Here is a 25,775-nt window from a genome sequence, read left to right as displayed (position 1 = left end):
TCTTATCACAATCCATCCATCCATCCATTGTGTAAAGCACATCTGTACATTCTTTGCCCTCATCAATTTCAAAGCATTTGCTCTCCACTTAAGGCCTTTGCATCAGGTCCTCTTTTTTTCCCCTCCTTCCCAGCTCTTCCCTCCCTCATGAGCCCTTGATAATTTATAAATTATTATTTTGTCATATCTTGGGAGTGGCAATTCTTAATATGGCTCTTCCACCCAAGTCTCCATGACGCCTCACTAAATGATTGGGCGGGGCGAGACAAGAGCCTGTATAACATTAGTAGAGGGGACTGATCAGTTTTTGTTGCCACTCCACTGCTACAAGGATGAGCCGAACAGAATTTCTATTATTAAAAGGTCGATAATGCCAAGGGTTGACAAGGATTTGAATTGGGGATGTAAATTGAAACAGTCTATCAGTGGTGGAAATATGCACAGGCTGTCACTCAGCATTTACCCTTTAGGCAAATAGCACCAAAAAATCGTGTTCAGACTTTCACAACAAGAGACTTACAGAAATGTGACAGCAGTGCTATTTGTAATCACCCCCAAAATACACAACCCAAGTGTCCATCAACAAAAACTGCGGGGAGTCAACAATCCAACGCTATACCACAACCAACCCTGTTTTCAGTAAGTCTGTTCCAACTCACAGAGACCCTGCAGCGCAGTGCAGAGCTGCCCCACAGGGGTTTCAAGGCTGTAAGTCTGTATTTATTTATTTTATTCCATTGCCACATAATTCTTTTGTGTTAGTCTGGGTTGACAAGAGAAACAAATTCAGGGAGACACTCATGTGTATAAGAAAGAGCTTTATATAAAAGAGCAATTGCATATTGAGGAAACATCCCAGCTCAGTCCAGATCAAGTCCATAAGTCCTATATTAACCCATAGGTCTGAGACCAATCTATAAATTCCTCTTCAGACTTACGCAACACACGCAATATTGCCGAATGCAGGAAGACCACAGGCCAGTGGGTGCAAAGTCTTATGGATCCAGTGGCAGTGGAAGCATCTCAGCACTGGCAGGGTCTCCACGTGGCTCCTCCGGCTCCAGGACTCTAGTGTAGCTCCATGTGTCTTGTCAGCAGGAAGCAGAGTCTGTGTCTATCTGGCCTCCAGTGAGCTATTTATCTCCATGGCACCTCCAAATGAGGCCATCGAGCTGCAACCTGATTGACAGGCTAGACCCCACCCCTCACAAGTTGACACCGGATTATGCAATGAACTACCACACATACAAGTCAACAGTTCAGTGGCAGTAAGAAGGGCAAACAGCACCACAATCAATTTTAGAACATCTGCCTCTCCCTCGCACTCATTGCTGTAGCTCTCCATCCCCTGGCCCCAGCCTCACTGCCATGTGCCTAGGAATTATTCATCCAATTACTGACTCTATAGACTTGCCTCTCCTGGATTTCATATACAGAAAGTAAATGCAACACAAAATCAAGAGGCAAAAAATAAACCCCAACAATTTAATGACAAAATAAAGCAGAGGGAAACTTCAATTGGAAAGAAAGCATACAATATTAAAAACTGGAACAAATTTTATATGGGTCAAAAGGAGATCAAATGATAAGGTGCTGAATTGTAACCAAACTGATCCCCAGTAGCCTAATGTTCAATGCTCTCTATCTGACAGCAAGGCAAGTCACATACCTGGCTGTGGTCAGAGGCTTTAACCTCTGGGGACCCAGGAGATGGATTTGGGACTTCAACTATGATCCATAGCCGTCAGCAACTGGGTGTTCATAAGCACAGCTCTCAAATGATTCCCTTCCCTGGAGATTTTATGATTTGTACTCCTTGGATCACACGGGCTGGTGAGCTTCTTCCATGTGGACTTACCTGACACCTCACTTAGATGGGTGCTTGTTTTGAGATAAGACTTTAAGATCGTGGGGGGATAATCTTTCTGATAGTCCAGCACCATCTGAGTTCTTCACCACACTTTGCTACAGTGCCATATCTTCAAGCAGGGTACGTCATGAAAACGAAGTGTTCTCAGATTAGGGCTAGAATTAAATATGACAACTCCAAGTCTTTATAGGATTAGACAGCCACTTCTTACTACTGCAGAACAGCTAGTGGGCTCAACCACTGTCTTTTCAGGGTGCCTTAATCGAATGCTACACAGCAATTAAAATGAAGAAACTCCAATCTTTTTGTGATTGGATCAAACCGTGGAACGTGATCAAGTAAAACACACGATTGATGCAAATATCACATTGAGAAAAATAAGGCAGAATCAAGAGAATACAAACCGATGAACAAAATTCATCGGTGTTGATAGGGTCAGAATGGTATTGTTATCAGGTGTTGTGGAATTACCTCGGACTCACAGTGACTCTGTGCACAACAGCAGGAACCTCCCCCCTACCCCCTCCCAGCCCGGCACCATTCACACCATTGGTGTGTTGATGCTTTCGCTGCAGCCCCTGTGTCAGTCCGTCCGTCCACTGAGGATCTCCCTAGTTTTCGCTGCTCCTCGACTTTACCAAGTACTGTGGAGTGGGGACCAGTTTTCCCTGACAACAGGTCCAAAGCAAGTGAAACGAAGTCTCGTCATCACTGCTTCTGAGTTCCTAAGGATTGTTCTGCTGAATTTCTTCTAAGATGTGCTCGTTTTTCTGGCGGTCCACGGTGCTTCAGTACTCGACATCAATACTGAAATCCAACTGTATCCATTCGTCTGCAGTCTTCTTTATCCAGCCTCCAGCTTTCACACGGATATGAGACTGTGGGAGGGGGTCCTGGTAGTAGTAGGTGTAGTCGTGGGCTGCTCATTGATGGATCAGCATTGGACCCGCCAGCTTCTCCTTGGGAGAAAGATGAGACTGTGTGCTTCCTGAAAGATGTACGGCCTTGGAAACCCGCAGGGGCAATTCTACCACGTCCTATAGTGTGCTAGGAGTCAGAATGGATGCAATGGACGCGCGTTTGGGTTTGGGTTTGGGGCCATGACTGGCAGAAAGCACGAGAGTATGGCGGTTTCATAGATGTCTTAGTTCTCTGTTGCTTCTATGACGGAAATGCCACAGCGGCTGGCTTTAGCAAACAGAACTTGATTTTCTGACAGCGTTGGAGGTGAGAAGTTGGAATGCAGGGTGCTCGCTATAGAGGAAGCTGTGTCTTTCTCGGTCTCCTCTGGGCAATGATCCTTGTCTCTTTTCAGCTTCTAGCCCTAGGTTCCCTGGTGAGCATATGCATGGACCTGTCCCTCCTGTCGTCCTTGCTCGTTGGCTTACTTAAATCATCTCAAATGGAACCTGGGTGGCCATTTGAGCTAAACAGTGGACTGTTCACCATGAGATTGATGGATCAAACCTACCAGGGGGGGAATGAGGCTGTCTACTCCCCAAAAGATTTAAAGTCTCCTAACTCCAAAGGAGTTATTGTACTATGTCCTACGGGGTTGCTGCGTGTCACAGTTGACTAGATGGCAGAGGGTTGTAGGTCTCAAAAGAGTTTGGCTCAAGACATGCTGTGCACGGATACTACCTCATTAAATGACAAAGAAAACCTGTTCCCACATGAGACCAGAGTCATGGCGGCTTATTCTTAGGGGGTTGTACACACAGTTCACAACACACATTTCTGAGAGAGGGGGCACAACGCAATGCATAAAAACGTGTGTTCGTTTCATGCCAATTCATTGAGGCAACAGTCACCCGTCCATAGGTGATACCACCCATGATATTGAATTCAACATCTTTTAGATGGGGAATAACCCTAGAAATGCTTTCATGAAAATATTAGGAAGCTTCTTTGTTTTCAAGCAAACCTAAGTTTTCTGTGTTGAACACTTCTCTAACGGGTGAAGGAAAGCACTGGGCTCGCCCTTTTATCATAGCATATGAGGTAAGATCCAAGACTTCTATCTGCCAGAACAGTAGCCGCCACCAAGACAAATATCACAAGCAAGCTGACAGATAATTAGAGAGGAAATGAATCATACACATCTGGGGTATTAAAAGAAACAACAACCCAGAAATAAACAAAACAATTAACTTCGAAGAAATCAAACTGGAGAAGTGAAAATAGCATGTTTCATAAGATAATCAAACCACCAGGCCCATGGTGACTGTGGGCGGTGGCTTTCTTGGAGTCAAAGCCAAGGGGTACTTTGGAGGAGGGAAGGGTAAAGAAAGCAAAAGATACGCTGCAAAATGAGAGGGCACCGGAATGAATAGACGATAATTCCCTTGGACATAAAATGCAATCAAGTCAAGACCCATATGTTATCTCTGCTGGAGGCCGTCTCATTTGTTAGTAAAGTGCTGGGATAATCAACCATTGTTCTCCCTGCCAAGACTGTCCAAACAAATACAGGCTCCTTTGCTCACTGCTAAAAATGTCTGAGCCTTTGGAGAACAGCTGGGCAGAAAGCAATCTTGTTCAATTTCAGCACATTTTCCCCCAAGTATTAGGTTGTCCGAATGCAGCCCACATCAAAGCCTCCCAGGCACCACTGCAGGGACAGACCTGTCAGGAGAACATGGCCTATCAAACCCAAGCAAGCTCAACACACAACGGAGCCACTTTAGACTTGTCTAACTCCCTGTCTAAAGGAGCAAGGCCTTTGAAGCATTAAAAAAACTACTCCAAACAAATAATTCCTTGAAGCATCTTATAAAAATCTATCTATCGATCTATCTATCTATCATCTATCTTCTATCTACTATCTATCAAACAGACTGTGCTGGAAAAATGCTGTGTATCGATAAGGTTCTGGAAGCATTAGAAATGATGTGTGATTTCTTGGTTATCAATATTCTGGCTGCCTAAAGACATCTCAGTATTTACAGGATTACTTTCAAGGGGATTGGGTAAGTCAGCTATAATTTATTTGTTGTCATGTTCTTCTTATTCACTCAGAAGTATATCCATTAAACTGCTTGGAGATCAAAGTAGCAAGACGTTAAGAACCAATTCAAATGGCTTAACCATTAAGGACATCTCTCTGGTTAATAAGAACCCCAGAGAGCGAGCAGTTGCAGGTGGGTGAAGCAATAGCTCACTGATGTCTTCGAGGATCCTCACACGCCCCACCTCTCTGCTCTCTGTCCTCTGGCTGTCACCTCTAGGCATCCCACCCAGGTGTGAAAATGGCTCCAAGCAAAGGGACAGTTCCTTTGCATCCAGGTGTTTTTTTGTTTGCTTGTTTTAAAGAAAAATATCAGTCCTCTCAGTGGATCCCTCGTGATATTTAGTTGCCGAGATTGCTGATAGATGCCTTCAAGTCGATTCCTGCTCACAGGGACCCCATGTACAACAGAAAGAAACACTGCTCGACCTGCACCAGCCTCCTAATCAATGCCAGGTCTGGCCCTATTGTGGCAGCCACAGGATCCGCCTCTCTCACTGAGGGGCTCCTCTGTTTTGATGCCCTCTACTTTACTTTGTTCTGTCCTTCTCCAAGGACTGGTCCCACGTGGTAAAATGTCTGCAAACATCCAAGTCTTGCCGTTCTTGCTTCTAAGAAGCACTCTGTCTGTACTCCTGAAAGTGTCCATCTGACGGTCTGTGGTGTGATGCGCCAGCGCTGTGATTCAAATGCATGGATTCCTCTCTGACAGTCCTCCTTACCCGCGACCTTGCCTTGGGTCAGATGCACCTTAGTCCCCAGAAGATAACCTTGCTCTTCAGCACGTTGACGGGGTCTGTGCAGCACATTGACTGAATGCAATGGGTCATTTGAGTTCTTGACCTCTGCTTCCATGAGCATTGACTGTGGACCCAGGCTCCGTCATCTCTCCGTTTATCAGGATGTTTATTGGTGCAGTCGTGAGAACTTGCGGTTTCTTTACAGGGATTTGTAATCCACATGGAAGGCTCTTGATCAGCAAGTGCTTCTAGTCCTCTTCAACCTTGATGCAAACCTTCCTGAAGTGCTTCTAGTCCTCTTCAACCTTGATGCAAACCTTCCTGAATCTGGACCAGGCAGTATTCCCTTGTTCTGCTCAAATTACTGCCTCATGTACAGGTTCCCCCTGAGTACAAGCACGTGTTCTGGATGTCTCATTCTTCCCAGCGTTACCAGCATCTGTTACGATCCACACAGTTGAATGCACTTGCAGAGCCAATAAAACTCAAGTAAACAGCTTTCTGGAATTCTGTTCTCAGCCAAAATCTACTTGGCTTCAGCCCGAGTGGCATACCCTCTCATGAATCCTGTTGAATTTCTGGCAGCTCCCCGCCGCTGTACTGTTTCAACCATTTTTAAAAATTAGCTTTAGCAAACTTTACTTGCATTTAGTATTGATGATATTGTTTGATAATTTACACAATCTGTTGTATTCTATTTCTTTGGGATGGGCACAAATGCACATTTCTGCCTGTTGGCCAGGTAGCTACTAGTTTTTTTGGCATAGACTAGTGAGGTCTTCTAATGCTGAGTCGGTTTATTGAAACATTCCTATCGGCATTCTGTCAATAGTGGAGTCTTGCTTTTCACCAAAGCCTTCGGTGCAGCTTGGACTTCTTCCTTCAATGTCGTCGGTTCTCCGTCATACATGGCGAGACAATTCATTTTGGTACAATGACTCCATGCATTCCTTTCATCTCACTTTGAGGCTTTCCCCTTGCTCAATAATACTGCATCCATATAATCCTTCAACATTGCAACTTGACGCTTGAATTTTTGCCTTCAGTGCTTTCAGCTTGCGATCCGTCGAACATATTCTTTCTTTCGGACTCTCTAACTTCAGATCTTTGCGCATCCCTCCTGCTCTCCATACGGTTCTTGATGAGTACTTTTCAGAAACCGTCCTCTGGTTCCTCCTTCCTAGTCTGTCTTAGTCTGAAGCCGTGATTACATAATCATCATTTTATTGTGGGTGGTGAGGCCACAGCTCGCCTCCCAGTTTGTTGTATCGTAGTGGCAGGTGTGTTGCTGTGAGGCGGAAAGATATGGCACTGGAATTTCAAATATGAGCAGAGTCCCCGTGGTGGACAGGCTCCAAGGGAGCTTCTGTCTGAAGAGAAATTGAGAGTTATCGGACATAGGTACTAATATCAGACTTACCGACTTGACCTGGACTGGGCTGGGATGTTTCTCAATATACAATTGCTCTTTTAGATGAAGTTCTTTTTTATACACATAGGAGTGTCTCCCTGGATTTGTTTCTCTAGTCAGCCCGGACTAACACAGTAGATATAAAGTATGATTATGAAGCCATTTTACTCATGAGGAAGCGGAGTTTCAGATCGATGTTGTTAAGGTCACAGATTGAAAACCGTGCGGGAAGACCTTAAACTCAAGTGTGAAGAGTCCCAGGCGAATGACCTTTTCACTATTCCGTGTTGCTGGACTGGGGGAATGAGCCTTAGACATGAGCTGGTCTGTGAAGTAGATTCTGGCTAACTGGCATTTGACTTGAGCTATTGGTATTTGTGGGAGAAAATTTATAGTCTACTCCCATAAAGATGTAGTCTAGGAAACTCACAGGGCAGTTTTAGCCTGTCCTATAAGGTTGCAGTGAGTCAGCATCGGCGCGATGACTGTGAGTTTTGTTTGGGGGGTTGGTGTTCGGGTGTTTACACCACAGCATATTCTCTATTTTACGTGAAAGGGGCAGAGACAGGGAGAATGAGTTCCTAGCACCAGGATATTTTGCATTTTCTAAATGAAGCATTGCTACATCTGGTAAGAGCAGAGGGCAGCTTTTTAAACATCCTATTTATAAAGGTGTGTAACAATTCTGTGTTGCTGAGGGTGTCAAATCTCCTCATCTAACTTCACCAGGGGGCAGGCGAATCAAGATCAACAGCTCAAGGCTGATTCCCACAAGGCAGCGATTACATCCAACCGTCCCTCCTAAGGCACTCTCTGCACCTCGGCTGAGTTCAATGGTTTGTTACAGGGCCATGCAGAACTCAGACAGTGTTCACCATCGTGGACTTTATGAAGGAAGTAACGACTTTCAATTCCCAATGGGAAAGATTCAGGTTGTAACCTGAATTGGCTAGGATAGCCTCTTACCTTTAGTGCCCACAGACAGAACTCCTCCAGGTCCTTAGCCTCGCAGTCGTCAGCCCCTCGGGGTCCTTGGGACTCTCAGAGCAGCTTGGCCTCTCCCCTTCTCAAGCAAGGATAAAAAACTCTTCAGCTTTTCCAGCAAGTGCCTGGAGGCACTCCGTCCAGCCAGCTAGCCGCCTGCCTAACACTGCTCAGCTTGCCTGATCTGGGGGCTAGGAATCAAGGCGCCATCTCTCATGCTCCTTGTGCCTCTGATACCCCAGCAGCGGCTGTGGCTGCTGTTTCTAGTACTGCACCTCTCTCTGACTTCTGTATAGAGAAGGTCTTCAACAAAGGGACCCCAGGACCAAAGACATGCTCCAGTCCTGGCTCTTATTGGTTGAATGAGGTGCTCCTGCTGCGCTGAAATGGGCTCTCTTCTAAATCCAGCAGCATGGCCAAACTGTCCCCTCCTTCGTGAGAATTCCTTACACCTTGCCTGCATCATCTCACCACTTCCACCACCAACCAAGAGTACCATGAGTCTGGTTTGCATTATTAACAAGCTGTCTTATCTCTTTGGTGGGTCCCAAGCACCTCATTTGTACAGTCCCACCCAATCACTTCATGGGCATTACAAAGACCACAGCTAGAACCACCCTATTACATCAATGCCCGCATTGAAAAAACCACGTCCACTGCCATTGCCTCCATGCTAACTCGCCGTGACTCTCTATGACAGAGCATTGCTCATGATGGCTTCGAAGACTGTAAATCATTAGGGGAGTAGACAGCTTCATCTCTCTCCTAAGAGCCACTGGTGGGTTTGAATCGCCAACCTTATGGTTGGCAACTCAACGCTTAGCCAAATGAAAAATCAGAGAATGCCAATGACAGGTGCCCTGGCCTTAGAGGGACCCAAAAGCACTTTGTAGTCCCCCTTGTTCCTGTCATCCCGGTAGATGTGTGTTCTTGGGCAGTTTATTTTTCCTGACTAATTAAAGATGATTGGAGTTTGAGAGCTGGGCTTTGTGCTACTCACACACTCAGGACACGTCCTGTTGGCTGCTGTCACTTAGCAGTGATGTGGCACGGGAGCTGGTCCTGGCTGCAAACCTGTCAGAAGGAGATTAGGTGGATTCAGGCAAAACCACGGACCTCGCTGTGGTTTGTTCCCGGTAAGACAAGCCTGCAAATGTTTACATCAAAGTGTCCCAGCTCCTCAACGCGGGCACAGACACAAAAGCTGCCCGGTGGAATATTGTGCAAGTTGGAGCCACGATTTTTTTTTTTATCTTCTCCTGATGGGCAGGCTTTCTGGGAAAGAAAATCTTGTTGGGTTTTCTGGAGTTCAAGAAAGAAAGGACCGCGGGGAATTGTTGTTCTTGATTACAAAGGAACACAGCATGCCTGCTTGCATCCACTCCCCATTGCAGACCTCTGGAGCACAGACAAGGGGTCCTGGTGGCGCAGTCACGGAAGCGCTGGCTTGCTAACCCTCCAGCCCCTGCAAGGGAGCCAAACGAGGCTGTCTGCTCCCGGGAAGGTTAACGGCTTCGGAGACCCTGCAGAGGGCCACTGAGAGTCAGGATCGACTTGGTGGCTGTGGGGTTGGTTTTTTGTTTTAGTTTTAATGCTGTCTGTGGTATTAGTTGGGGGGTGCCAGCCCTCCACCACTAATCTTGGGTTCAGTAAGCACAATTGTACGGTTGAGATATATAAATATTATATTAAAGTCATCAAGAGCATGAGAGATAGGAGAGCCATTGGAATAATGGAGTCAGACACATATCACAGTAGCATGCTCAGCTACTTGGTGGTCCAGGTGGAGAGAGGGGGAAGGGAAGGAGGACACGGGGTAAGAGAATAGGGGAGCGAGGACCGGAGAGAAGGGGTGTCCACTGATTACAGGTAAAGACATACATCACAGGAAGGGGTTGCACTATAGGTTACACAACAATGAGAGGGATATACACGCAATTGGAGGGGGGCGGCGGTTGAGGTATACATGTGACAAGATGGGCGGATCCTAGATTTAGGATGGCAGTTTAGCTTTGACCTGTTCTCTGGATCTCCATGGGAACCATTATCAGTAGGGTGTAAACCCCACCTACAGGAACCAAATCCATGACTGCAGGTGTCCATTGTCCTTAACAGCAGGGAGCAGGGCCCCCTGCAGTCTGGCAACTGATCGCCCTCTGGGAGGGTGCCAAGAGCAGAGTCTGACCTCCCCCCACAGCTATGGAAAGGGAACTTTGGGTTGGGGAGTTCTAATGCATTCAGTAGTCCTTCCGGTCAACCTTGCCAATGTCAAGGGAGCAGTCATGTACAGGAAAGCTTCCATTGGTCAAAGGGCTCAAGAACTGGGACATTCCAGGCCACGGCAGGGTGAGCCAGAAAATCCGTTTCACATCCATCCTCCCAGTTGAAAGCCTTCCTCAAAGGTGTGGGTGGGGTTTCCTCCCTTCAGACACACAGTTTTCTCGGCATGCAAATGAATGTTTCTCTGAGCATTGAGGGTCAGGCTGGGTCCGAGGTACAACATTCTGGACCCCAATTCCTATTGTCCAGACAGGAAAAGAAAAGCAGGAGACAGAGGTGAGTGTGTACTGGACTCCAGGACACGCTTTCAGAGTTCCTGGACCGTGTTTGGCCCTCTTATATCTTTGCTTCTTTCTCCCTGTGCGACCCCTCAGACTCACCACCCTGGAGTCAGGTGTGACTCACATGACCTCAGGTACACTGGGCGTTCTGCCTAGATCCTTCTCAAATCAAGCAAGGTTTGACCTTCAACATTTTCATTTTGCCCCAAGGAGAGATACCAAAGAGGCCTCAGCCTTCCCTTCCACCTGGCTACAGGCCCCGCACAGGTGAATCTGGGGGAGACAGCAACACACCTCCACGCCTCCTTTGGGGGCTGAAAGATTTCTTCCTAGATCATTTTTTGCTGTTCAGACCAGGGTTTTCCACCTGGATGTTACTGACATTTGGGCCAACCAGTTCTTTGTGCTTGGGGATAAGGCCCTGTCCGTGTCTTTGTGAGAGGTTTAAAGCCTCCTTCCCACTAAATGCCGGGCCCTCCTCAGATAGAACAACCAAAAATGTCTGCAGACATTGCCACTGACCCCAGGCGGGGCCAAGAGGCCTCTGGTTGAGAAGCCTGGTTTAAGCTGAGACCCCAACCATCTCGCTTTTCCCTGTCTTGTTGAGAGGATGAGTTTTCTTGACCTTGGCAGGTCATCTCATAGCATATTTCCTGTGCTATTTCATGGAAGAACAAAACCAATTCTCTGATGAGAGTAATCCTTAGACTTGGATTGTTTGAGGCCAGCCTTGTTAAGAGAAAATTGCAGGGTTTGCATTGTTTGGGCAAGGCAGTGGTTTGCTTTCGGCACCAGGCCTGATTTTGAGTTTAAATACTGAATTTTCAGACTCCACTAAATGCCCCTTGAGGTTGTGGACATTATGGTCATCAAACCACCGCCTTGCTGCAGCCCCCCCCCCCCCCCCCGGTGCTGCCGTCACGCTGTAGTTCGGGTTTGCCTCTCTCCTCAAATGGTTTTTCTGCCATTGCTGCCTCCAACCGCTGAAGGGGTCTCTTACCCCATGGCTTGCTCATTCACCGTTCTCTCTCTAGTGGATTGGGTGAAATTTCAACGTGATGTGTCTTAAAGCAAATTGAGTGCATTTTTTAAGCCTGAGAAGCTGGTTAAGTTCAGGTGTCTAGTCTTGACTCTCGGAATTCAAAACTACAATGGTCTTGGTGTTATGAAAGAGGTAGGGGTTAAGCGATCTTGGTAAGCAGATCTCCTGATTGGAAGCATTACCCTGCAGATATTGTTTATCAATTTTTGAGCAACTAAAATGTTATTCTAAATAACATTTCATATACAAGCAAACAAAAAACACAAAAAACCCAGAAACTCACTGCCATCTCATCGATTCCAACTTAAAGCCCCCTTATAAGAAAGAGTGCCTGGATGGGAAGTGCCACACCACAGAGCGTCCTGACCAGCCACGTTGACGCAAAGCCTAACTGCTACACCCACTGGGCGCCAGGGCTCCTTAAGCCTTTTGATAGAATATTGTTTATATAAATCTAAAGTAACATAGCTTTTTGATCAAAACTTATATTTATTGAAAGTTCACAGGAAGTCCACTCACTACACAAAGAATATAATGTTGATAAATAGTCATTAATATCAGCACCCAGAAGTAAGCACTGTTTTTATTATTTCCTTCCCCTCTTTTTTTAATCCAAAGTTAGATCATTAGCAGTCTATATCCTGCCTTAAAAAAAATCATAGCAAAAGCATGATACAAATATAAGCAATGGATTAAAAGTAGGTCCCATTATGAAGCATTAAGATGATTTCCACTTCCTCCCCATTCTATGTTCAGTGCTGCAGGTGGTCTCTATGCACATTTCTGAGCAGCACTTTCGGCTATATCTTGAGAAAAAGAATACAGGGTCAAAGGATAGGGATGTGTTAAGACTCAATACAAATTACCTCTGGGAGGTTGTGCCTATTTTCGGCCTCTCTTTATCAGCAATTTTCTTAGGACTTCCATCTTGTTCCATCAGCCTCCAGTCCTATAAAGACATCCCCCACGGGACGTTCTTCAGATATATCAGTGTTATAAGATCCATCTCGAGATAGCTGTCAACAGCCTCCCTGGGCCTATCTCAGACCATCTGTCAATGGCAATTCTAATATATTTTGGGAAGATGCTGTTGCAATTGCCACAAAACAAGTTTGAAATTGATCAAGTGTGCCAATCATTGAAGCTTCAGAATTAGGCGGTATTAATGACATATGACAATCTTCTTACAATATCCAGGGACACTGTGGAGATATGCATTCTTGTAAATTTAAGGACAGGGTCTAAAGGGATGGAGGTTGTGGATTGCTATTTTTCTGTGACTTGCAATGCTCACACCATCCCAACCATGTAATAAACTTAGCTGCTAGACTTGACGCCAAGATTTTGCTTCAGGAAGCAGGAGCCCTGTGGTGCAGTGGTTGGTTACACATTAAGCTGGGAGCCACCGGGTGAGCAGTTTGAAACCATCGACTACTCTGAAAGAAAAAGATGGGGCCATCCGTCAGTCTCGACTTGATGGCAGTGAGTTTGGTTTTGGAGTTTGGGGAGAGAGCCACGGCATCACTTTGGTGCAGTACTGTTTTTCTTAGCAAGGCAGAATGGTGTAGTCTGACCTGACATGTTGGAATGAGCTCATATTGCATGCAACCAAGTGACCTCTGACCAACCCCCCAAAATAAAGTATTTCACAATCTTGCCTAATGTTCTCCCAAGGAATGAAATGATCGACCATCCTACAGTATATAAAAGTGCCCTCTAATTTTTTAAATGCTATACCTAGAGGAAAAGAGTCTTAGTGGTGCTGTGGGTTTGGTGGTGAGGTGCTAACCTCAAGGTCAGTGGCTCAAAGCCACCAGCCACTGTGAGGGAGAAAGATGAGGCTGTCTGCTCCCCTGAAGCTGTACAGTCTGGGGACTATATGGCGCAGTGCTCCTCTGCTGCATAGGATTGCTTGGAATCCAAATGGACTCATCAGCAGTTGTCATTGCGTTGCTATGGGAGATTCAGAATATAAACCCTCCAGGACCAAATCCATGTACCCTGTGGTTATTGTGGGCCATTGGGGTGGCTCCAACTCAGTACAATTTTATGCATCACAAGATACAATGTGACCTCCCCTTTGAGCCTATTGTGAAGAGTGGTGTGCCAATCCACCTCATTGAAGAGACCCCTCCGTGTGGCTGATCCTCTACTTACCAAGCACGAGGCCCTCTTCTGGTGACTGGTCTTTTCTGAGGGTGTGTCCAAAGGAACATGATGAAGTTTCTAACAGTTTTCTGAGACTGACATGCTCATCCCTCTGGCAGGCTCCGGTGTACTCACTGTCATTCTTCACCAACAGCACAATTAAATCACACCCATTCTTCTGCTCATTGTCCACCTCGTGCATGTACGCGAGGCAACTGAAAACACCGAGGCTTGGGTTACACGCACCTTAGTCCTCAAAGAGATAGCTTTGCTTTTTTTTGCTTTTCAGAACTAAAAAAGATTTTCCCAATGCTCCAGACTTCGGGACTGATGTTTCTATTGGCATTGGTTATTGACTAAAATCTAAGGAAATCTGTGGCAATTTCAATTTCTTTCCATGGACCATGGTGTTGTTTATTGGTCCAGTTGAATAGATTTCATTTTGGATGCATCAAATTATAAATGCTAGGAATGGCCGGTTCCATCCTCTCCTCAGGTCCTTCCTGGAGCCTCTCAAGGTCTGGGAAGACTCATGCCTACATCAGTCTTTATCTTCGCAGGGGCTAATGCATATCTCAATTGTTCAGATGGCGGTGTTAGTGCTACCTCAGTGGATGGCCTGATCACTGGTTCTCTTTTCTTCATACCAATAGCGAAGAGAATCACTTTCTAAAATGTCACAGACAACACAAAGTCCCCACTTTGTACACTGGCTCATCGGACCACATTGTCCCCTTGGCCCCATGGCTGATGAAACAAACCACCAAAGATAGAATGGACCAAAGCCACACAGAACACACAATAGAGAGCAAGGATTCCACCATCTTGCCAGTTGAGCCAGACTGGAAAGACAGGGCTGGTGCTGGTACAGTGGTTACACCGGGGGCTGCTAACCAGAAGGTCAGCAGTTCAAAGCCACCAGTTGCTCCCCAGGAGACAGGTAAGACTCTCCACTCTCTTGAAGAGGTATAGTCCTGGAAACTCACAGGGGACATTTTATGCTGTCCTCTAGGGTTGCTAGGAGTTGGTCAGCCCCATGACAGTGAACTTGCGTTTGTTTTTTATAAATAACTTTAATAAGAGTGGTTTGTATTTAGCCACTCCTCAGAGCATCCCAAAGCATCTTAAGTATGGTTCCTACATGTGACCCACTGGTGTCCAGAGGACAATAGGAATGCCCTGAATTCTGCCTTTCCTATGCTGCAGTTAAACACCCACCTCCCCCAAACACCATTCCCAAGGAATCAGGTTTGTCTTATTTCCTCTGAATTCACTCTAGAGATTTAGTCTCACTCTGAAATAGGAAGAGGGGGCAAAAGGGTAACAGAACTAATTTTTTCTAACCATGTCATATTATGGTAGCTTGTGCAGTGTTGTGAAGATGGATGCTCTGCTGCTGGCACTTCAAATATTAGCAGTCAGCCATGGTGGTCAGGTATCCACAGGGCACCTAGGGCAGCAGTTCTCAACCTGTGGGTTGTGACCCCTTTGGGGGTCCAACGACCCTTTCACAGGGGTCACCCGATTCATAACAGTAGCAAAATTACAGTCAGGAAGTAGCAACAAAAATAATTTTATAGTTAGGGGATCACCACAATATGAGGAACTGTATTAAAGGGCAGCAGCATTAGGAAGGTTGAGAACCACTGCTTCTAGACTAAGACACATTAGGAAGAAAAGCCTGGAAATCTACTTCCAAAGCCAGTGAAAACCTACAGATCACACAGAATATTGTCCACCATCGTGTTGGAGGACAAACCCTCCAGAACGGAGGTCACTCAGAACATCCACAACTATGGTCTCACACTGAACCCCACGGAGAGGCTGGAGACCAAGCAACCTGTTACTCTGCTCTATATAAGATCATTGGGAAGAAAAGCCCACTTGAGAGTCTATAATGACGACAACATTGAAAAGCTCCTCTACTTGTGCTATCTCAGTAACAGTCCCCATAATTCTGGTCTTTTGTTTCTTTCAGAGAAGAGGAAGCTGGGGCCCAGAGAGGTTAAGAATTACACCCAAAGTCACACAGAAAGGAAATGGGATAGCCAGGACGTGAGCCATGAACTGCCTAACTGTAAGGTCTCTGTTTCCTCAATGATAGCATGGCAGGACCTCGGGTAGGGAATTTTCCTTTTGAATTAACTCCTGGGATGCACTTTCAGTTATAACATCACTGTCTTCTCTCTATGCCTCTGAGTGAGAGTTCAGTGTTACAAAAAACTTGCTGTTATTGAAGCAATTCTGACTCACAGCCACAGAGTAGAATTGCCCCTGTGGGTTTGTGAGGCTGTAAACGTTTAAGAGAGCAGAGAGCTTCATCTTTATCCCACAGCACGGTTGTGGCTTTGAACTCCTCAGCTTATGGTTGACAGCCCAAAGCATAATCCACTATGCCACTAAGTCTCCTTCAGTTCAGTGTTGGGAGGAAGGAGAGGGGAAGGTCAATCACAGAGATCTAATCAGAATGAGGAGTCGAAATCCCCTTCTCACTTTGGTAAAAACTGAGTTAGAAGGCATGGCATATTGTTTACAAAGTTTAGCGATGATTTGTTTTTCTTTCATTTTGTTTAGTTATATTTAGTTTATTCTGTCTGACAAAAACCCAAGCTATGTCAACACAAATAACTTCCACATATGCATTCAAGCTTGAGTTGAAGTTAAACTCCTGTGGCCCGAGAGCCCTGATGACTTGTGTTAGACATAAAACTCACAACAGCCTTTCACTTTCTTTCCATCCTAGATCAGCATGGGATTCAGGGTCAAACCAGGACCCAGGGGCACATGATTATAGCAGAAATAGGCTGCCTGGCCAGGCTCACAATCCCCAAGCTCTCTGCCCTGGCTTCCAATGTTGCCAATCAAGGATGAAGTCATTTTCATTGCCAGTCAAGGATAGCTAATAAGCACTGTGCTTCTTTGCCCTTCACCTCTTTCTTTCCACCACAGAGCAGAGAGAACTTTGGACCCCTAGGGCCATGGTCTTCAAACTTGAACTTGGGTCAGAATCACCCTGAAACCTGTTGTTAAACCACAGAATGCTGGGCACCATCCCCAGATTCTTTATTCAGTAGATCTGGGTGGCACTGGGGATTTGTATGAGTTCCCGAGTGTTGCCCACACTGCTGGCCTGGGGACCATACTTTGGTAAGCACTGCCCTGGAGCGATGCCCTCGTGCCATACTGGCTGCTTGTTGTACACATCCAGGGAGTTCTCAGCATGTCGGTCACCAGCTTGCTACTTAAACAAAGTCGATCAATCTTTTCGGGTGGGAGCCAGGTAAGTGCCCTTCTGAAACCCCTTGGGTAATGACAAGGTGCAGTCAAAGTCGGAAACCACTGTCTTATGGTGGAGTCTTCGGATGGAAGGTTATTGACTCCTCAGACCACCATGGGGAGGAACGTAGACTGTCAGTGAACAATGTCTACGTTGGGTAGTTTTAAGAGTCGGAAATGTGCCCTGATGGTGGTAGGCTCCTGACAGTTTGGAGATGACTTCTTACCGTGACAACATTGGCGAGTCTGGTCCAGTTGGCTGTTTGGGACTGGCTTCCAAATCCCTCTCTTCCTTCTCAGTGCATCTCTTGCCATGTCAAGCTCTGAGAGCAAGCAAGTGTTGCTCTTGTCCATTAGATCCCAAGGTGCTTACTGGCCCACATTTTCTAGAGGTGGGATTGTCAGTAGACATCAAAGTACAGCACAGCTGACATCGGTGTGTTGTGGTGGTTGTTAGCTGTCATTGAGTTGGCCCTTGTGGGGCTCAAGTATCCAGTGGAACCTTCCCAGTCCTGTGCCACCTCCATGACCGATCACAGATCAGACCAAATGGTACCCAAGGCTTTCATTGGCTGGCTTTAAGAGACAATTACTAGGCCTTTCTCCCTAGGCTTCCATCATTTAGAGGCTCCAGGAAAGCTGTTCAGCACCAGGACATCACTAACAGATAGCGGGTGGCTGCACATGAGGGGAATTGCCAGGCAGCAAACACAGGACTCTTGCATGGGAGACCTAGCACAGACCCTCGATACCTCAGGACATAGCTAAAGTCTCTGGATCTCACTCTCTCTTTTTCTTCCCCTTGTGGCCTGAATTGTAGGGCAGCCTCAGGGCATTCTTTCTCCCTCTTCTCCTCTTTATTTCCTCTGTCTTTCTCCTGAGAAACACATTCAGCCTCCCACCTGGAAGCAGGGGTAGAATTCTTGACCCATCCTGAAAGGACTTGGATAGCAATAGGGGGTCAATATTCTGGGCAATGGTGGCAAAATTCTCTCCTTTTCTTTCCCAATATATGTTGAAGTATAAAACAGCAAACAAGACAACAAACCCGATTCAACATGCACCGACCAGTGCCCAAGAACATGGATCTAGAACCATGCTTGCCATTCTGAGGCTTACTCTTGGCATGGAGGTGTTCGACAGCACCATGAGGTTTACCATAGTCATTTGTATTTAATTTATGGTTCGAGACTAAAGTGCTCACTGAACATAAAGTACTCCTTACTAACTGCCACCCAAGCACTGTAGGAAGCTGGGGAAATATGCCAAGTCTGGATTCAGATAATTCTGGTTCCCCTGGCCAAATGTCTTATTATCCTTAGCTAAAAAGATGCACTCACTGAGATAGTGCACATACTTAAAAGCACCTGGATGACTGTCTGAGGGACTTGGTGCTGTTGTAACAAAAATATCACCAGTGGATAGCTTAAAAAAATAAGACTCTCTCACAGGTGGAGGTTAGAAGTCTAAAAGCAAGGTCTTGTCATATGGATTCCTTCTATGTTAGGCAACGTTCTCTAGAGAAACAAAACCAGGACACATGATTGTGTGTATATATATATGAATAGGTTTATAAAGAAAGAATATAACGGCTAATTAGCACACACAGCAGTGTAGAAGGCTCAGTTCAACTGACTTTCATGAAACAGTTAATATATTGGAAGTCCTTGGGCTACCAGATCCAAGGTCAAGGAAGCAGGCAGCAGAGTCTTCTCACAGGCATCAGACAGCAGGGTGGGTCAGCAACTGTCAGCAACTCGAGAGCTTAGTGAAATGGGGTCTTGAACTCTGGCACGGGGACAGGATCCACTAGTCTCAAGCTCAAGCGTTGTACGCACCAGTAGAGTGACAAAGTAGGTCTCGAAGGAGTCTCAAGCTCTAGCAACACGACCCATGAGTTGGCTTGGCCCACAGGTAGTGTAGCACAGCGGTTGAGGCAGAGAACTAGCTAAAGCAGCAGCACACTGATTCAATCACCAGGGAGAAAGAGGGAGATGGGATGCCAGCTGTCTTTATTTATTTCAGTCGTCTTCCAATCAAGGTGCAACCTGATTAAACTCTGCCCACATGTTCCTATTGGCCTAGTTGGCACAATAAGCCTAACATCCCTTCCTGGGTTGATATCTCTGGGTGTCCCTTGGTTCTTGGCAACTCTACACCTCCTGTCTTAAACACTATGTGCCTGCCTCTGTGTCTAATCTTTTTGTTCTTTATCACTCCAAAGTGATTATGTTTAAGACACACCTGACACAGATGTGGTCTCATTAACATAGCAAAGAAAACACTATTTCTGTGGGGATAGGGATTATGATTCTAGTGTATATTTTGGGAGGAGACAATGACATTCTAAATAATAAAAATTTGCATGGATTATTTTTCCTTTAGGAATCAACTCAACCTGTGTTCATATTATAGCAGAGCCAGCATTCCCTTGACTAAAAAATTAGCAGATTCTCCTTCCCTATAAAACGTGTAGTTCCTGATGGCAAGCTTGGAAAAGTATACATTGCAGGGCTGCCATATCCTGATAAAGGTAAAGGGACACCAGCCCCAGACGAGGACTGTTTTCCTGGGGGAAGAACTGTAGATTAGCTTTCCTTGGGTGCCTATTACTCCTTGAACTTCTCCCCATCTCTGTCAGTGGGATATAGACTTGTTGTTTTTTTTTTCAGTGGCAAGAAGCAGAAAGTTCAACCCAGGATAGTTTAAGCCAAAGGGAAATAGGAAAGAACTCCCTAAAAATCTAAGCGGTTGCCATGGTAGATTTTATATACTAACAAACCCGAAAAATAGAGCCTTTACATGGGAGCTCACAGTAACAAGGTAAGCTGCACTGACTCGGGGAAGCGGGGAGGAGAAGAGGGACCGAAGTGTAGTTGCTCTCGAACGTGTGTCTTTGCACCAGCTGTCCCGATCCTTGAAAGGTAAGCAAAAACATTTTTGCAAAATGCTTACAGGCTAGCTCCAGGGCAGGGCATCTGTAGATTAAGTGATGCGTGACTTTTAGAATTTATGGTTGCTGTTTTCCTAGACATTTTCCAGACAAACTCCCTTCTCACTTTCTTTACTTTTGAGCAATTGGTAATTTTGCAAATTATTCCCCAACTGGAGATATAATATCCTGCAATAACTCTCTTGACTACTATTGGAACAGCATGTGCATTCTTGCATTTTGACACTTTGTGGTGTCAGATGTATGTGATTTGAAGATACATTCTCTTTGACCTCTCCCAGGACACGTGGGCACAGGCTCCTGGCACCAGCAGAGCCATTTAGATGCACTCTCTCCTCAGCTTTCTGGGCATTGGTCTCTTGAATCAAGCTCCACTTCCTTATGTTAAAGGTCTTCAGGGTTTATTATTGACTTTGTCTTGAGATTTCAATTTTTCAGTTCATTCTTTGATGAGTTCATTGCCAAGCGATGTTTGGTGAGGCGGGGCTCATGATACGCCCACGTTTGATAGTGTGACTTTGGGCAACTCACAGTCTCAGCCCACGAAGTCTGCACACATCCCCTCCATCTCTTTCCTGAACGTGTAGATGTCAACTTTCAGCATACGTTCAGGTTGCAGTGCACCTTCACGTGTCAATAACATGTGTGCCCACTGTTTTCAGTAAACTGGGAAGTATTGGCTTTGAGAGCTCAACAAGCACCCCTTCAGACACCCTGACCTTTTATATAAAGAAACACGTTGGCCCTCGTACCTGCTTGTCGTTGGAACACTAGCATACCTTTACCTAAGACAGTCTGGAAAATCCACGGCCCTGCAGGAGACTGTTTCTAAATGAACCGGATGATAATGAGCTGTATGTAATGTCTAACGTCTGCTCCGCTTGTTCAAACTGCTCTAAATCATTATCCCCTGCCAGTGGCTGCTTCTTCATCTTCTTCCCTAGATTCACAGTCTGTCCGACCTTTCCGTTTTTCCAGAGCTTTACTGAAATGCCTTCTAAGTTCTGTCCTACAGCACAGGCACCATTGAAATTCTGGAATATCCTTTGTTCCTTGGGCTGGCAGAGAATTACATCGTACTGTGAAGGTTTTCCCAAAATTGTGAGATCAATCTTGTAACATTGCTGAAGGATTTACCATCCTTATTGACATTTACCCACCCAGATTGCAAGATAGATATCAATTATTCCATGTTATTATGAGTAAGAATCAACTCAATTGCAGAGAGAGTGATTCCACGTGTTAACTGTTTCCACAACACCTGGATGGCCTTACAATTACAATAATGATCTATAACCATAAAAAATAAATCTAAGCCCTTTGGAGGAAAAAAATCTAAACCTTATACTTTCAGTTCTTGCAGAAAACATACGGGGGGCGGGGTCTGTTATACATGAAAGAAAGCAAATGAAATGCTCTCAGCCCAGACCCCCCATCTATATTTATAACAAAGGGGCTGTGGAGCTACAGCCTTCCCGTTAGTGGCACTGAGTTCACAAGGAGAAACTACCAAATATTAATGGAGATCATTGAAAGCAAAACTTCTAAATAACTTAAGCCAGATATTATACGAAAAAGTTTCATTGAAGGAAAATCAGTGTTTTTTAATCTCCAAAATAAAAAGAAATAAAAGACTCGTGGGATTGAAATAACTTAGGAACCCACATTACAGCTTTCTAGTTTTCCATCACTGAGAAGATCCAGTGAAAACAAACCCAAGACAAACATGTTAAATGGTTTAAAGGGACCTTAGAACTCCCTCCAGAAAGTGGTAGCTGTTGCTGCAAATACAGCAAGTTCGTTGGTGTCCCCAGATTTTCATTAGGGCGGAATCCTCACCTAGAGCCTGCTGGTGCACTCCATACGTATTGGAAGGCGATTCAAAAGATTCGCATTTTGAACCTATCAGCCATTCTGCAGGAGAAAGATGAGGCTTTCTCCTCATGTAACGAGCTGAAGTCTCAGAAAGTCACAGACCTGCCCTGCAGGGTCTCTCCGAGTCAGCATTGACTCCATGGTAGTGAGTGAGTGCTCATTTTTATCACTCTCTTCTGCCCCTTCAGGTGGTGCACACTTTGTTGTTATTGATCTAGATAGCACCGTTATTTCATAGTTTTCCACCCACAGAATCAATATTTATTTACTTTCATTTAAGAAAACTGGCCGTTTACTTGGAAAGTATTGTGTCAAGGATCTGTTGGGTTTCCCACTGACTTTTCTCAAATACTTTATGCTTACAGACCTTGCAACTTAAATATGATTCCAAATCATCACAGTATAGAGATGTTCACATTTAGACATTGATATGCAAGACTCATATTGAAGATAGTGCAATTTTTGTGTAACACTTAATAGTTAATGAACAAAAAAGTTTCTAAAAAACAAAACTCTAAGGATTGTTTTAATCCTGTCATTCTCCTCCCAGAAATGGAGAATAACAATTACCTTGAGCAAAACTGGCTAAATTTCACTTAAAAACTTTGACACTTTTCAGAAAATTATGAGAATATTATAGGGGAAAAACAGCTAAAGAAGTTGCACCTCTTGGTAACAATTACACAACACTGCTTGATGTGATTGAGCTGTGGGATGCTATGTCTGGATTAGCCCTTCATAGAATGGTTTGGGGTAAGAAAAAGAAGCTACATCTTGAATTACTTCTCCCCTTACGATAAGTAGAGAAATACAATTTTCAAAGTCATTTATGACCCCATTTTCATTAATCAACTTTATAAAGACTTCTAAAACATCAACAATGAGCTTAAATAAAAGAAATTGATATTGGGTGGGGGGGAACAAAATTGTTTCTCAAGAAGAGAATAAAAATTAGAAGAAAAAGAGTTTAACTATGTCTTCTTTTTCAAAATACATAAACCAATCTTAACATATGTAAATAAATTAGAATTACCTGATTCTTTTATTATGCCACAGAGAATGTTTATCCTTATATTTAGGCAAGTAATGATTATGTTCAATATTGCCGAATAAAAGGTTAGACTATTAACAAATGTATTACAAAGACAAGACTTAATGAAAAAACATTTATTCGATACAAGTATTGTCAAAGTTCTTATTTGCTGCAATAAAAAGTTTAATATGTTAATTTATGAAAATATAAAACTTTAATATCAAATAACAAAGAACTGACTATTAGTGTTATAAAAAATTTCCTTTGATCGCAAAGTTAGTCTTAATTTTATTCTTCATGAAATCTATTTTAAAGACAAGAACTCAACAGACTAAATTCCTGAGTCTAAAAAGTTGTTAAATATGCTCAACATCTTAACAAAATTTGCTGAGTCTTGATGGTCTTGCTTCCTCCCCAAAACTCGCTGTATTGAGTCATTTCTGACTCACAGACTCCCCATAGGACAGGGTAGAACTGCCCCTGTGGGTTTCTGAGACTGTCACTCTTTACAGAATAGAAAGCCTCATCTTTCTCCTCCCTTTCTGCTTGCTTGCTGTGCTTTTCTTGTTGTTCTGAGCTGCCCTTCAGTCAGTTGGGAGTCACAGCACCCTAAGTACAACAGAAAGAAACACTGCCCATCCTGACAATGTTCTTATGTTTGAATCTATCCTATCAAAGGCCTTCCTCGTTTTTTGCTAACCCTCTACTTTACCAAGCATGATGCCCTTCTCCTAGGCCCGGTCTCTCCTGAGAACACTTGCAAAGTACATGGACAAAGTCTTTGCAACTTGCCTCTAAGGAACCTTCAGCTGGACTTCTTCCAAGACAGATCTGTTGGCTCTTTTGGCAGGCCATGGTCTTTCCATATCCATAACTAACACCTAAGTTCAAGTGCATTAATTTTTCCTATTTGATGTCCGGGTTTCATGTGCATGTGAGACAATTAAGAAACCAGGGCGTGGGTCAGGCACACCTGAGTCCTCAAAGTGACATCCTTACGCTTCGACACTTTAAAGAGGTCTTGCGCAGCTGACTGACCCAATGCCATGCATCTTGGATCCCTCGACTGCTGCCTCCATGAGCACTGACTGTGGATCCAAGCAAGGCCAGAGCCTTGACAGCTTCACGGTGTGAAGCTTGTTGTCTTCTTTACATTGAGCTGTGATCTACACTGAAGACTAACCCTTGGTCTTTGTCAGCAAGGGCCAAGTCCTCCTCACTTTGAGCAAGGAAGGCTGTGTCATCTGTACATTGATGGTGAAGGTCTTCCTCCGATGCTGCTGCCACGTTCCTCTTCATATAATCCAGCTTCTCTGACTATTTGCTCAGCCTACGGATTGAATGAGTTTAGTGAAAGAACAAACCCCTGACACACACCTTTCCTGATCTGAAACCCAACTAATAGAAGCAGAACATTGTCAGAGACCGTGTCAGCAGATGAGCCCTTCTGGTTTGAAGAAGAGCTGCCAGGAGAGCCTACTTTCCAACTGCTGTCCCTGCAGCTTGCCCTTGTCTGTTCATACAAGTGCCTCTTGATCCATATACAGGTTCCACGTGAACACAGTGAAGTGTCCTGGAATTCCCGTTCTTCTCCAGGCTTCGATAGTCTGTTGTGATCCACATAATCAAATGCCTTTGCATACTGAATAAAACACAAGTAAGCACATTTCTGGTTGTTCCCACTTTGAGCCAAGATCTGTCTGACGTCAACAATGACATGCCTTGTTCCATGTCCTCTACAGAATCCACCCTGAACCTCCAACAAGCATTGCTGGATGATCTTCAGCAAGATTTTCCTTGCATGTGATACCAATGATACTGTTCTATAGTAGAGCATTCTGGCAGCTCACCTTTCTTTGTCAGGGGGACCAAGATATATCTCATCCAGTCAGTTGGCTTAGTAGTTGTCCTTCAAATTTCCTAGCATAGATGAGTAAGTGCTTCCAATGTCTCATCAGCCTGTGGAAACATATCAAGTGGTATCCATCAATTCCTGAAGTCTTGTGTTTGGCTAATGATTCAGTGCTGCTTGAGTGTCTTCCTTCAGCACCGATGGTTCTTATTCATATACCACTTACTCATGTACTACTTGAGTTGGTGGAATGCCCATTCACTCTTTTTGGTACAATGACTCTTTGTATTCCTTCCATCTTCCTTGGATGCTTCCTGCATCATTCAATATTTTGCCCATAGAATCTTTCAATATTGCAACTTGAAGTTAGATAATTTTTCTTGAGTTCTTTTGGTTCCAGATATGCTGGGCATGTTCTTCCTTTTTGGTTTTCTAACTCCAAGTCTTTGCTCATTGCATGACAATAGTTTACTTGTCTTCTCCAGCTGCGCTTTGGAATTTTCTGTTCAGCTCTTTAGCGAATGACCTTTTGCTTTCTTCATAAGCGATATTCTTTATGTCATCCACGCTCATTGGGTCTTCTGTCGTTAGTGTCCAATGCATCATATCTACTTTTGAGATGCTCTTGACCTTTAGGAAGCTACACTGAAGGTCTTATTTTGGTTCCCATGAACTTGTTTAAATTTTCTTCAGCTTTAACCTGAATATAAATGAGCATTTGACGGTCTGCTCCATAGTCAGCCCCTGGCCTGGTTTCAGTTTCTGATATTGAGCTACTCCATCATCTCTTTCCACGGTGTCTTCAGTTTTAGTTCTCTGTATTGCATCTGGAGAAGTCCATGTGTAAAGTCACTATGATGCTGAAAAATAATTAGCTATGAGTAAGACATGGGTCTTGCAAAATTCTATCATGTGATCTTGAGCTCCATTTTTATGACCAAGACCATATTTTCCAATTATGGCTCCTTCCTCTTTGTTTCTAAATTTTGCATTCCAATTATCATTAATAATCAATGCATCATG

Source organism: Tenrec ecaudatus, chromosome 4, assembly GCF_050624435.1.
Source record: "Tenrec ecaudatus isolate mTenEca1 chromosome 4, mTenEca1.hap1, whole genome shotgun sequence".
Taxonomy (NCBI): domain Eukaryota; kingdom Metazoa; phylum Chordata; class Mammalia; order Afrosoricida; family Tenrecidae; genus Tenrec; species Tenrec ecaudatus.
Note: the sequence above shows the minus strand (reverse complement) of the source record.